Source organism: Solanum dulcamara, chromosome 6 (assembly GCF_947179165.1).
Source record: "Solanum dulcamara chromosome 6, daSolDulc1.2, whole genome shotgun sequence".
Lineage (NCBI taxonomy): Eukaryota > Viridiplantae > Streptophyta > Magnoliopsida > Solanales > Solanaceae > Solanum > Solanum dulcamara.
The window spans coordinates 76,800,232-76,815,289 of record NC_077242.1 but is presented as its reverse complement, the minus strand read 5'-3'; the positions used below and the strand labels follow the sequence as shown (position 1 = coordinate 76,815,289).

General features: G+C 33.3%; 1 long non-coding RNA gene and 1 pseudogene across 1 annotated transcript; one reads left to right on the top strand and one right to left on the bottom strand.

Moving 5' to 3' along the window:
* Positions 1 to 2,026: 2,026 nt before the first annotated feature.
* On the bottom strand, positions 2,027 to 4,833 carry LOC129891612 (uncharacterized). The gene is made up of 2 exons (XR_008767217.1): positions 3,774 to 4,833; positions 2,027 to 2,372 (listed from the first exon to the last, which is right to left on the bottom strand). It is a non-coding gene; the product is annotated as an uncharacterized LOC129891612 (long non-coding RNA).
* Positions 4,834 to 8,582: 3,749 nt separating this feature from the next.
* Positions 8,583 to 10,001, top strand: LOC129893001 (uncharacterized; annotated as a pseudogene).
* The last annotated feature ends 5,057 nt before the right edge of the window (positions 10,002 to 15,058 follow it).

Sequence of the window (15,058 nt, the reverse complement as noted above, 5' to 3'; positions counted from 1 at the left end):
CCTAGCACAAAAAACTAAGAACATCCTGAATTTCTATTTTGTAATTTTTAAATGCTATAAAAGGTGGTGTGAATCATGTCGAGGCTATGAATATGGTTCATCGGATCATTACGGATGATCCTACAAAAAATGGGACTAAAGAGAGCCGGTCAATAATATTATCAAAAATTTATGGAGTTACACACATGAAAAATTAAGAAAATCCTGAATTCATTCTTTGTGATGCCTAAATGATATAGAAAAAAGATGTGGTTCATGTAGAGGCTATAATTATGATTCTCCAGGTCATTACGGATGATTCTAAAAAAATCGATCAGTAATATTTTTAAAAATTTATGAACTAACACACAAAAAATTAAAAAAATCTTAAATTCTTATTTCGAAATGTGTATGATCGACTTTGCAATTTTATTTGAGCTTAATTTTTTGGGTCTATTTATAACGACCTAGTTAATGATACTCATAATTGTTCATGGATAGACGCCGCTTTTTTGAGTTTATAAGTTCCATGTTATCCAACATTTGCTTCTTTTTGTAACATGTATGTACCCAAGCAATCCATTGCTTCTATTTATTCTGACTCAGAGCCCACAACAATTTGATAATGCAGTTTGGTTCCCAAACTTCCATTTGTATCATATTGAGGTTGTCAGCACCCTTTGGCAAACAGATTTTTTCTTAATGGTTTTTATAATAACACTAGACTAGATACAAGAGTCTGTGCCAGCTCGTGCTCAATATATATAACTTTATTTATCCTAATTTATGTCACAAATAAAATTCAAAGAGTGAATCAAATATTTTATATGATATTAAATATTTTAAGTTATTAATTATTATGATTAATAGTATTTTTATATAATTTTCAGATAATATATATTACTTCTTCCATCCCAATTTATGTGGTACTAATAAAATTACAAAAGTCTGAACTATTTTTTTTTTGCCTTTTAAGCATCCTAATTTGTTGATTATTATAATTTAGATTAGTTTTTACATCATTTTTAAATAACATATGTTACTCTCTTTATCAAATTATGGGCACTGGAGTAATTTTGAGGATCAATTAAATTTTTTATCTTATAAATACTTTAAATTGTTAATTATTATGATTCTATCCCTATTCCAATTTATTCGAGAGTCAACTAAATTTTTTATGACTTTTAAATATTTTAGGTTGTTTGTTATTGTGAATTGTAGTACCTTTTACATAAATTTGAAATATATAACCGAATAAAAATGTAAGAAATAAATTAAAACAGAGAAAGTGTTGAGTTTCCAAAAGTGCCTCAGCTAGAAGCAAACACGTCGACAAACCATTGCTTTCTCCTAACCACTAATTAATATTATTTAATTAATAACTAGATGAACCTTAGAACTGAATAAACGTCCATGATCCAGGTTGATCATCCAAAAATGTTATCCTAGCCGTATCGGATCCTCCAAAAACTGAACACTTTCTAATACACTAGAGACAGTCACCTACAATAATCAATCTATTTACGCAACATTCTAGAGAGAAATTCAACTCCACGTGTCCACTGAACAATTGGAAGTGGCAAGAGGAGTGATCCTCTAAAAAGCAGACTTTGGAGGATCCAACGCAACCAATGATATTTTTGAAGAGTCCAAGAAACATAAGTCATATTGCTAAAATCTACATGGCTTAAGCAAGATTTATAAATGAAATGGCTTATAATACTACCTTCAAATTAAGGACTTGCTATAATACCCACAGCTATTGCCCAAAGAAGATGTTCAGACACTACCAAATGCCATGGCTTAGAGAAAACAGATAACAATAAAACTGCACTGCCAAGAACAAGAAGCAAACTTGCAGGAATAGAGCTCGATCACACGTAGAAACTAAGCAGATAATAAACGATATCAAAGTTCATTCATGCCCCGTTGATCAAAAAGCTTGAACGGTTAAATGTTCATTTCCCAACTAAACATTTGTACAATAGAGATGTATTCCTCAATTTAGAGACAGTACTAAGCATTAAAAAAGTTAGACACAATCAAGGAAAAGTGCAAAACTCATCCATGTACAATACACAGTTTTAAGGCAAAAATTTATGTTTTGCGATCAACTAAAATAAGCATGCAATTACATTTATACATATGATCATCTCCAAATCATTAATTTGGGAAGAAACTACACTAAAAGAAACATGAAGGAAACTACAGTTCATGTTGTTTTACGCAGTGAAATTCACATCAGAAGTCATTGATTCAAACCTCCATAAGTTCACGGGGTAAGCAAATCGTTGCACTTCCTCTCCATCATTCTCCTCTTGGTATCAGCATATCTTTTGCTCCTCTAACTTGTACTACTTTGTGTCCTGTTTTGTGGTTTCTTGTTTCAATTCCTAGAGTAAATCAAAATGCTTCAATCAACTAGACATTCCCAAGACTATAATACTTTATGACTTCTCAAAATTTAGCATCCATTTAGATAACAAAACAAAACAAAAATAACAACAACAAATCAAGTGTAATCCCACAGCTGGAATATGGGGAGGATAGAGTGTACACGGGCCTTACCCCTGGCTTGAAAAGGTAGAGAGGCTATTTCAATAGACCCTCGTTTGAAAGATTGATGAAAAGGAGGCAGTAGTAACAAGCAGAAACAACAAGAAGAAAATAAGATATTGTACTAAAAAATAACATGTTGTAATAGAAATCTAAACATAAGGAAAAACAACAAGAAGAATACTAATACTCTGAGAATCAAAAGAAATACACTCACCTTCCTACTAACCTTTCTACCCTAATCTCCTCCACGCCTTCCTATCAAGGGTCATGTCCTCGGTGAGCTGAAACTGTACCATATCTTACCTAATCACCTCAATACTTCTTAGACCTACCTTTACCCCGCCTCAGCCGACAATGGTCAACCACTCACACCTCCTAACTGGGGCATCCGCATATCTATTCTTCACATGCCCGAACCATCTCAAAACACATATATTTGCACAGAAATGCATGTACAAAAGTTTTCCTCCTTCTAATAAAGGTGGCATTCAAGCAGCTTGCATACACCTCGACTATTCAACTCGAAATGTGCTTAACTCCCCAACAACACAGACAAAGATACTGGGTAACTCCGCCTAGTATGTTTAAAACTCTGTACACATATTTCTCAAGTATAGCTCTGTGACACACTAAGAGGTAAAATCAACATACCATTTAAGTGATATATGATAACAGCAAAATTTACCTCCTCCAATGAAAAATCATCAACTTCTAACTAGCCATGTTACTCAGTCTATCCAAAAATATTTTTGCATGCGTGTCGGATCTTCTAAATGCATTAGATTTGGAGGATCAAACACGCACTAAGTGACATTTTTTAAGAGTCCGAGCAACATTGCTAACTAATGCATTCATGGTACTCAAATCTCCACCTAGAGCAAGCACACACAATACTATATACAACAACGATAATAAATCAAAAACACTAAGTGATTTATTCCTATCCGTCGACCAATAACTGTGCTGATGGGAACAGCAAACACCCCATGGAATCGGTTAGAGGTATGCACCGATAACTGTGCTGATGGGAACAGCAAACACCCCATGGAATCGGTTAGAGGTATGCACAAGCTGGCGCGGTTATCGAAAAGGTCTATCAACAAAATTGTCCAACTTTATTGAATAAATTTTTACCATATCCTTAGCTACTATCAACTAAATTGACAATACATTACAATGCTCAACATATGTACATAAACAAAGTATCAAAAAAGGGATTTTTGTCAAGAACTTACAACCCCAAAATGCAGAAATTTCAGCTACCCTGAAACACCAACAGCCCACCATCTCTTCCAATCTTCATCACTAATAACAGAACCCGAATTGCCCGAATCGACCCGAACCCGGGTCCGACAAATAGGGCAATTCAAAACCCTTGTAAGCCAAGAATCCACACATTTCACATGAAAAAGGTGTCCACAATCAGGCAATTTCCTGCAAAATTCTCCATCCTTGAATCCCTCCAAGCAAATCGCACAATCCCTAAAAGATTGCTGTGACCCACAATAAATCACACAAGGCAGATCAAACGAGGATGTTGGGTTCGCCGGAAATCGGTGGTGGTGGTTGCGACGGCGATGACGGCGGTGGAAGGCGGTGGAGGTGATTAAGAAGTGGAGAAGGACAAGGGCAGCAAAACCGAGAAAAAGAAGGAAAATCAAGAAAAGGGATAGGAATAAAGCCATGATTACGCATTTTATGAATAGGGAAATCAATCTTTTCGGTTTAGTTTCTTGATTTTGAATCGGAATTGGCATGGATTTGGGCGTTTTTGCAAGATTTCAGAGATTTGGGTGTTTTCAATTTGGGAAGAATGAGATATTTTGGTGTGAGAAAGAGAGAAGGAGATATGCAAAGTTCAATCTGATCAACTATGGTTTGTCGGTTTGTTGGGAAAAGGGGATGAGGAGAGATGCTAAGGAGATGATGATGATACCACTAATAATGGCCCATAGCTTCTGATCAAATGGGTTCCAACCGTGAAAATAGCCACGATAATATAGAATAATGTGTTATGCATAATAGATTCAAGTATCTTCTGCGGAATGATGGTTAAATCGTTTTTGTTATATGGGGTCGAGCATTAGACAGTTTAGAAATCTAATGTTCAAAAAATATATATTATAAAAATGAGGATATTGAGATGGATCTATGGACATATTAAGAGTGACAAGATTATGAATGATGTTATTCGGGAGAAGGTGAAAGTAAACTTTGTAGCAGACATGATAAGAGAAGCGAAATTGAGATGGTTTGGACATGTGCAAAGGATGTGTGTCGACACTCCAGTTAGAATGTGCGAGTGGTTAGATTTAATGGTTATGCGGAGGGGTAGGAGAAGATCGAAAAAAGTATTGGGGAGAGGTGATTAAATAGAATATGGCGCAACTTCATATCACCGAGGACATGACCTTAGATAGAAAGGAATGAATGTCGCGTATTAAGGTAGATGGCTAGTAGGGGTAGAATGTTATTTGGCCTGTGACAGTTTAAGGTTGATCATAGGACTAGTTGTGTCATTATAGTTATGTTGTTTCTTTTCGATTGTCATATTATTTGCTATTGTTATTATTTTTATCGTATAGAATTTATATTTCTTTTTGTTTTAGCCAATATATTATATCTATTGTTTTTTCCTTTTATTTGGGGCTGATACATTTAAGTAGATGATCTTCAGAAAATAATATTTCTATCTCCATAAAATAATTATAAAGTTTATGTATATTTTATCATTTTCTAATTTCACTCGTGGAATTTCACTCGATATATTGTCGTGGTGGTTTGAACAAAAGTTGGCAAAAAGTACCAAGGTCACCAAAGATGTGGAGATTATTCTACCATCGTATGTAAAAATTAAAAATTATTTTGTCTGTCAACTTTTAGTTATTTATTATATTAAAAATAATTATTTATTTTTATTTATTTAATTTAATAAAAAAAAGATAATTTATCACTTAATTTCTAATTTCTCATTATTAACTATAGTCATTTTAAAGATATTTTTCAAAGCATTGCATTTATTATTTTCAAAGCATTGAATTTATGTTTTCAAGACACATATTAGTACAGTATACCTAGGGCTCCGATTAGAACCACACTCACATGTTTTTCTATATGTGGCTTGTTCGTGCTTTTAAGGTGCTGCTTATAACTTAGTGATATAATAAAATTATCATTTTATTTATTACGTTTAAAAAATATACAAAATCAATATTGAATAAATAAAAATAAATAGAAAATGAAATTTTCAAATATATTAAGAACCATTTTTGTTATTTTCCTTAATTTAGTTTACTAAAGCAGGAAATTTCATGGAAAAAAGATAGGAAATGCTATTGCAAGACACCAAAAGTGCGTAGGTATCTGTGCTGTATTGAAATGTGTGCCAAGAGAGTGCATCAAATAATTCAATCGGGGTAGTTGCCGAACCATACCACATAGTTCCGGCAACAACAAAAGCTGCAAATAGACTTTTACTTTAAATTTATTTTAAATCGTCACTGTATAAATAAAACGAAAAAAGGCTAAAATTATCATTTAACTATTCGAAATAGAGTACATATATCCTTAAACTATATTCTAGCTCAAAAATGTCTTTAGTCATACTATTGGCTCAAAAATATCCCTCAGATCATACTATTGATTCACTTCTACCCCTCTGTTTGACGGAATGAAATATGATATTTCATGTGTATTAATTTACGCCACATAGAATTTCCACATAAGCATCACATCACACCTCATCACTTAAAAGACCCAAACCTATCCTTGACTCCAGTAGTTATGGTTTCCTTGACTCTCGTAGTTATGGCTGTCACAATTAATTTGCAGTAGTTTTTAAGCAACTCTTGTAACAATTTACAGCACTCAGACACCCCTGCTTGTTGGCCTGGCTTTAGGAAGAACACTTCAACTACTTTCCAAGCATCTATTGATCATGTATAACTTACGATTATGTTGCTCTGCAACTCACTCCAAATCCGACCGCACCCTTCTTCTTCCTAGAAAAATATCTACTTGATTAGATAGCATATTTATTTAATTGTCATTTTGAAAAATTAAACCTATCACCCTTTCACTACAAGAAAAAGGCCCGATAGAGAAGGGAAAATGGGTCCCTAAAAATGAAATTCTAGTCCCTAAAGATCAATAGCGACTAGAAAATATGATCGCAACCCCGTCCTTATAGCCTTCTTCGCTAAAAGTCATTAAGGACGGAATGGACTAGCTGGTCCTTAAATGGTGTTTGCGACTGGTATAAAACTGGTCCTTAAAATTATTTTAGGGGCCATATTTCTGGTCTCTAATTGGCAAAAATCTGGTCTTGAAATCATTTTTTAGGAGCTATATTTACTGGTCCTTACATATACTATCAATTAGTGTTTGAATAGTTTCAACGATCAGTTTACTAGTCCTAAAAATCCTAATTGGGCAGTATACATACATACATATATATATATATATATAGAGAGAGAGAGAGAGAGAAAGAAAGTTAATGGCATTTATCAAATGCATATATATAGAATTATCACAATCTTCTTCCGCGCATATACAAATACACACCATAATACATCAGTCATATTATTGTTTACACAACTGCTTCATGGGAAAAGGAAAAAAAACTAACAATCCTCTATTAAATAATATAAATACAAAAAGTCTTGTTAGGTTATCCAGCTGCTTAGGCTCTTGCGTTCCACCACCATTTTTTTTCATGTATGAAAATAGTTAGGTCCAACAATTTTTTCGAGCAATTTCAGGGTGTAGTTTGTGTCAAGCCCATAGAGGAGAGCTGTTTTTCATGTGTTTATGAGCAAGCTTACTTTCTATCGAGTAAAAAATATTACTTGAGCTAGGTTTTACCTGTTAATCACAAAATGAATAACACATATTACTTAGTTATAACAAGAAGGAAACAGATTTCAACACACATGAGAGAATATATCCAATGACAGAGAAATCTATAGTAGTATACCTTAATTAATAAATACACAAGGAGAGGTCATCATATCTTGGTGCTGAGATTCTTAGTGATAACTATCACTGATTCTTTCTTCTGATCTAACTGAAATTCTTGGTTGAAAGTGTCATTGTTATACTCCAAATTTGACCATTTCTATCGTTCTTATTCCTTTACAGGGTTCTTTTGGTACTTGAAATACAGTATAAGTTACATGATACAAAGGGGTGTTCCCACTAAATTTGGAGTCTGAAAAGAGAAGAAAAAGGAGATCCGTGTTCAAGTGAAATGAGAAGCTAGTTGAAGTTATATTCTTCTAGCTACTACACTTAAATCTTAGATTAATCTGAATTTAAAAAGATAAGTAGTAGTAATATACAAACAACTAGAAAGATCATGACTGAGTAGTCCATAGGCCATCCAAAGACTAGTAGCAAGAAAAGAGAATATTGACAAGTAAAATGGCATAAACTCCACACTCTGTCTTTATCACTTGTCTCTTCTGAACATATATGAGTATTAATTATTAGAGAAATGTTACAAATTGTTTGACATTAATATTACTTTAGAAATCATCGTGTACTATAGGGGACGGGTTATTAGTCATCGTACTAGCTAATATACTACTAATATTTTTAAGCTAGCAATATATATATATGTAAGTTGAAATCCAATTAGTAAAATGACTCACCACAACAACCAAAGGGGAAGCATACATAGCAATTGAAGCAACAATTATACCGTTGTTCATAAAATAAAAATGGTGATATAACCCGTAATGCCACGCATATTAGAATAATAGGAACCACTACTTTTGCAAACTCCTCCTACACTTTTTTAACAAAATTAATAAATTCTAATAATGCACACACTAAAGGTGATATTCAAAAATAAAATAAAATTGAGTCACATATATATATAATATAACTTTCCTTTCCTTTATAGCTAAGAGAACACAAACTGTCAAAAATACAACACAATCAAATATAGCTAAATGGCATATTCATGCACTTTTTTCACTTAGTCATACTCGTACATCATAATGCATGAGATAAGCAGCAAGTAAAAGGTAAATTATCCAATAATGCTCTCATCACAGTCGCTAAACTATCATATTGTACGACTTCAGACACTCTCATGTCTGTTGCTATTAAACTTGCACATGATTTAGTTTCCAAGACAAAGAAACAAGCTTGATTCCAGGGATTAATATTTTCAGTTAAACAAGTTTTCAATCAGTCAATGGTCCCCTTCATCGCAAAACCATTTAGTTTTTTCTCGTCTTAGTATTGCCTCGACATTGAAAACTGGGAATAAAAAGTGTTCTCTTCAGCCTCTTATAGGTTGGTCATTTGGGTATCTATTTCAAGTGTAGTCTAGAAAAGAAAGAAGGACCCTTTTGACATGTTTTATTGAGAATGCAGTAAGTAACCACCTTGAAGAAAAATATGTGGATTGATCTAAAGACAACCGTGCAGTAGTTGATAATAATACTGCCCAGAGTCTCCTAGTGAAGATATTGACTAGATGCGAAGGAGGGAGCAAAAAGGTATGAAATAGTTGAAGCTCACTGCAAATAGTGCAACTTTAGAGAAGAAGACATTATTTTCACAAGAAAAGTATAGGGTTAAGAAACAGGAGAAATATGCACCTCGAGTTCTATTGAGGCATCCCTTTGCAGTTTGCACAAAGCATTTGTGAAGCTTATTTCAAGAAACATCCTGAAAAAATTGGATTCATACGAGTGGATGCACTATCTGTACTCCTCTACTTAGGGAATGTAACTGCAAATCAAGATGTACTTATAGTGGACATGCTTTGTGGTATTTTCACTGGTGCTATTGCAGAATGCCTAGGAGGTACTGGTTATGTGTGCAATACTTATCGTGGATCGTCCGTCACCATTTTCTGTCGATATCACAAGGATGTTTAATTTAAGTGATGAAATCTGTAAAAGAATTGTGCATGCAGCACTGACTGACCTGAATTCGTTTCAAACTGAAGCTTCAGTGTTTGAGAGTCAGGAAGAAACATTACCTGTTACTCATTCTGGCGGTCAAGAAGAAGTTGGTGTGTCAGTTGAAGATAGTGGCATGGATATAACACCTGAAAGAGTTCATTCTCCAATAATCAAGTTTGTTAAATCTATAAAAGCAAGTCAGAAAGCACCCCTCGAGGCCATCAAGTTGTGGAAAGAAAATGATTTCTCCAGCCTAATAATTACTGTTCCAAAATTGAACCCATGGAGCATGTAGTTACAAAGTGCTTCCTATATTACTATTTTCAGCTCCTTTTGTTGTTTATCACCAGTATGCTCAGCCTCTAGCTACGTGTATGCACAACCTACATATTGAGAAAATGGTGAATTTTTGAACCTTGGTTAAATAAATATCAGGTGCTCCTATCAAGAATCCATCCACATATCCAAATAAGCACAATTGGTGGTAATATATTAAGTGGCACGAAACTATCTAGCAGCGGCCCTGTAACCAGCTCCAACTAGGATAATATTTTTTGGCATCTCTCTCTGGTTGGTTGTACGTTTTGCTTCGCGGTGCCATTTTCCTCTTATTTTCAACAATATTGTTCATTAGAATAGATGTAGGATCATCTTGTCTCGTCAGGGGCAGAAACAAAGTAACTCATGTTGTACTTTTATTCATTGATTGATTTATGATTGAATGAGCAATTCGTTTAATTTAAAATATATCGTGTCTTCTTTCTCCTCAAAAGAACAGTTAATGGTTATAAAATCTTAGTGATGTAATGTTAAACTGCAGATATATATTACACCCTCCCAAATTCATTGAAAACTATACTAATAGATGAACATTGCATTCAAACAATACTCAAACAAGTAAGAAGAATAAGAATTGCACTTCATAACACAGAGTACAGAAGATAAGTTTATCAATTAAGATCTAGGAGTGAATGGGAAGGATCCAAGAGAGTGAAAAAATGACAAGAGAGAGGAAAAGGACTTGCCTAGTGGCCGTTGGTGATCTGTGAAGGAGAGGGATGACCGTAGCTGAACAGGGATATGGACTGATTTTATTCTTTTTCTAGTTTGTGTGGTTCAGGATCAGAATTCCTATGAAGCACTAGATAATGCAATTTTAAGTTTCAAACCAACTAAAAACAATGTCTTAATGCAAAAAAATTACAGCAATAACTCAAATTTGACTTAGAAGCTTGGAGATACATTTGAATTTTAATATACTTAAGATCTTATTGTCCTTCCAAGGTTCCTACTAGAGTAATATTATGTATACTAAGAAAATCTAATTTGTTAAAGTTTAGCATACCTGTGATATTCAATATTTAAACTAATTAGTGAATGATTAACAACTTTTGTCACCACTCATGCAATTTTGCCCAGTCAATAATTAAAAAAAACTTTTTTTTAGATAAAAGGCCTCATATATGTCATAACTCATGTAAATATCAAGATAAACACAACAAAGAGCACAGAAGGATAAGACAGGCAGACAAAACAAAACATTTCAATTCCACAGTAAATCCATCAAAAGTATATCTTAGAATGAAATCACTATCTTCTAACGAATGGATGATAAGAAAATCAATTTGCTGGACATAGTTTACTAAACCCCAATTTTTTTTTCTAGATTTCAAGCCCTATATAAATTTGTGGTCCCCTTTCGAGGCTAGTCAACTCAAAGGATACGAATGACGGGATTAATCATTATAGAGTGTATTTCAAATGATAATTTTTTGACATACCTAAAATTTCCAGCAAGCTTCAACCAAATTTATGAATGATACATCAATATCTCGTAACTACTTTACTTCAAGAAGAAGAATATTACTCAATCAAACGGCTATGCATACATCTGCAGCAGTAGAAGAAGAAATTGGAACAATAAAATCTTGAAAGATGGTGATTTTTGGATTTATGGGTATTGAGAGATGAGGTAGAAACAAAATATTATATTGAGAAAATAGTGTTATAATATAAGAATTTTCATTTTCTTTTTAGTGAAAATTAAATGGCATATTATCTCACACCTCTCAATTAGAGTATTAACGACTAGATGGCAACATGTTTAGAAACCAGATTGAGTCCCTTCGCTGTAAAATTGCAAATTAGGGACCATCAATCAATATCATCTCTATAAATAGAGTTTTAAGGACGATATTGTTTGCCCGTCACTAAATATTGATCCTTAATAAGCCACTTTCTTGTAGTGTTTGTTAGCTATGTGTATTGGAGAAAACTATAGTTTAGCAAAATAAATTTTCAATTAATAGTTTGCTTAAAAACTCTTGCAAATTAATTGTGGCAGTCATAACTATGGGAGTCAAGATAACCATAACTACGAGAGTCAATGATGAGTTTGGTTTTTTTAATCGGTGGATTTGAGTCTTTTAATTGATGAGGTGGGGAGGGGTGGGGTGGGGATGCCACATTTCATTCCGTCAAACGGAGGGGTAGAAATGCACCAATAGTATGACGTGAAGGGTATTTTTGAGCCAATAGTATGAAGAGAATGATATTTTTGAGCCATAATATAGTTTAAGGGTATATGTGCTCTATTTCAAATAGTTAAAGGGTAATTTTGATTTTTTTTCGTAAATAAAATAAAAGGTGAAGTTCATAAATAGACATTTATAAGTTTTAAAAGAACCAACAATCAAATGAGATTAGCTAGTTATTTTACTTTCTATATATGAATAGCTAATTTCATAGTTTTTGTACAAATAATAAAGTAAAATAAATTTCTAATTAATTAATACTCATAACAAGCGCCAAATAAAATAACCTTACATTTTATTTCAAAAATTGTTATTCTTATTCCATTTACTAAACTATCAGTATATTATGTAATACATCTTTAATTGACGATTGTGCATTTTCATAATGATTTGATAACCATGTCATGATACTTCTTAGACAGGTTTCTTCGCACATTAGTATCTTTTATATATATATATATATATATATATATATATATATATATATATCTAGTGTGTAGATTACTTTGTTTGTCTCCATTCGTCTCTCACTCAGCTTTCTCCTTATTTTAGTGTACATGGTAGTAAAATATGTGTATTTAGGTGTATCTGTCTTGAAACCTAGTATGAAATTATTAATTAGTGAGACAATATGTAATTATTTCAAACTATAGAGAGAATTAGTAAATATGGTAGAAATGTTTGTCTAATTAGGTAGTTTTTTCTTAATTTATTCAAGTTTAGATAGATTATTAACCCTTCATTTCAACCCATAAAAGATTGGGCTAATATATAAAAAGATATTTTTAAATTTGATATATTATATATAGTCACAATAAAAAATATAATTTTATTACGTACTAAAAGAGATATAAAAGAACAAATAAATTAATTAAAGGTTGAACTCATCACTGACCTCTTAAAGTTGACATCAACTTTCACTTAGGTGTACCTCAACTAGAGTTTGTTCATTTTAAACACATCATTTCCACTGTGTCATTTTGATATATTTTTAAAAATCATCCAAATATATAAGGTGTGTGTAATACACTCGCCGATGATGTGTCAATGTGACGAATTAACTGAAGACACTATATATATATATATATATATATAACAATTCTCTTTTTAGTAGAAAAAAGGTGGTCAATCACTTAATGACACATGGCATTTAAAATCCAAATAATAATTAAAAAAAAAGAAGAAGAAATTAACCATTTCAAAAAAAATTATTTTAGAAAAATCCCACCCCCAGCCATCTTCTCCGATACTCCCACCTACCCCACCTAGTTTTCTTCTTGACTCCCACCCACCCCAACCCCAAACTCCAACCCCACCCCCACCAAATCATCTTTTCCACTCCCACCCACCCTAACATCAATCCCTACCCCGTCTTCTCAAGAAACAATTTTAAAGGAAACTAATTATTTTGAGAAATTTATTTTATAAAAGAGCTGTTTTTTCCTTTACTTCTAAAACACAGTCATTAATTAACAATGGAAGGATACAAAATTCAGTTCTCGTATATGCAAAGAATTCAAAATTCGTAAAGAAGAAATATGGTGGTTATTTCAATTTTTTTTGAGAATGCTGGCAGAGGAAAGGAAAACGTGGGACTTTTTCCGCGTGTGGCTCACAGTGAATTTCCAGCGGATGATGAGTTTCCAGTGATGATGAGGTCGGTTTTGGAGAAAGATTTGTGTATCTATAAGTTATTGAATCTAATAAAAAAATTGATTATATGAAGATGGTTTTAAAATAATTTGGAGAATTTTAAAAATCTTTGTCGATATTTTTAAAATTATTTCGAAGATGAAGAAGGCAACAAAAAAGGTGTTTAATCTTAAAAAAATCTCGTGGCATTCGAATTCACTTTATATTTGGCTCAAATCTATTTCACCATGGATGAAAAATGATAGCTAAAAATGGAGAAAAACAAGAATAAGAAAAAAAATATTTTTTTTAAAAAACGCTCTTCACACGCTCAAAATGGGTGCAGCACACGCAATGTGCCAAGTTAGCACAAAGTATCAAAATTACACATCGGAACCTTACTTGAGGTGTCTAAAATGAACAAAACTTAGTTAAGGTGTATATGTGAAAATTGGTACCAACTTTAGGGGGCCATCGATGGGTTCTGCCTTAATTAAAACTTAGTAAAAATTGGAGTGATTAAATTATAAACCACATATTAGCTCATTTCAATACACTTTTATCATCTTAATGTAATGACCCTCTAGGTCATTTTCTCTGTTTTCCAATCTTTCAGCGCTTAAAACTTTCCTGTAGCGACCCTAAATCATTTACGACTTGCTGGCACTGACAGTTCGACCAAGTGGTCGTTCTTTAGGGTTTATGTCGGTGTCTGTGTTTTGGAACTCTTGGAGTTTAACGGTTGATTTCATCAAAACTTCAGAAAAACAACTTCAGAATGAAAATTTGACGATTCCATCAGCTTCAGAATGATAATGTTAGGTAAGTGGTGTAGTTGGCTCACTTCCCGAGGCCTTCAGTACGAGTTTGAACCATTAGGCATTCTATCCTTTAAGTTTTTTCCTAAATTTGACTTTGGTCTACATTCTTGATAAACGTATTCAGATTGAAATTTCGTCAGTGTGGTTAGCTCCAAAATGATGAGTTTGATCTAGAATGACCTTTCGTGAGGTTTCTGAGAATCTCGATCTCATTTTGAGCTCCATTGTGGATTTTGACTTAAATGACGCTTGAGTGTGAGACCCATTTTTTGTTGAGATGACCTCAGATGAAAATTTTGACTACGTTGTTGAGTTCAAAACATCGAATTTAGTGGAATAACATAGTTTGTTTGCGCGCATGGAATTTCAAATGAATCTTGAGCACCCCGTCGGAGTATTTTCAACCCTCAAAGTTCAGCCGATGCAGCCCTTGCTAGTGCACCTTGGGTTGGTATCTGCATTCGCGGACCTGATCCCAGTATTAGCGTAGAAGGATGATACTTTCCCTCCGAGTTTGCAGACCTGGTTCCCGCATTCGCGAAGGTCTGCTAAATGGTCTTTTAATTAAGTCCAACAACCATTTCAGTTCGATTTCACTTAATCTTTTTGCGAT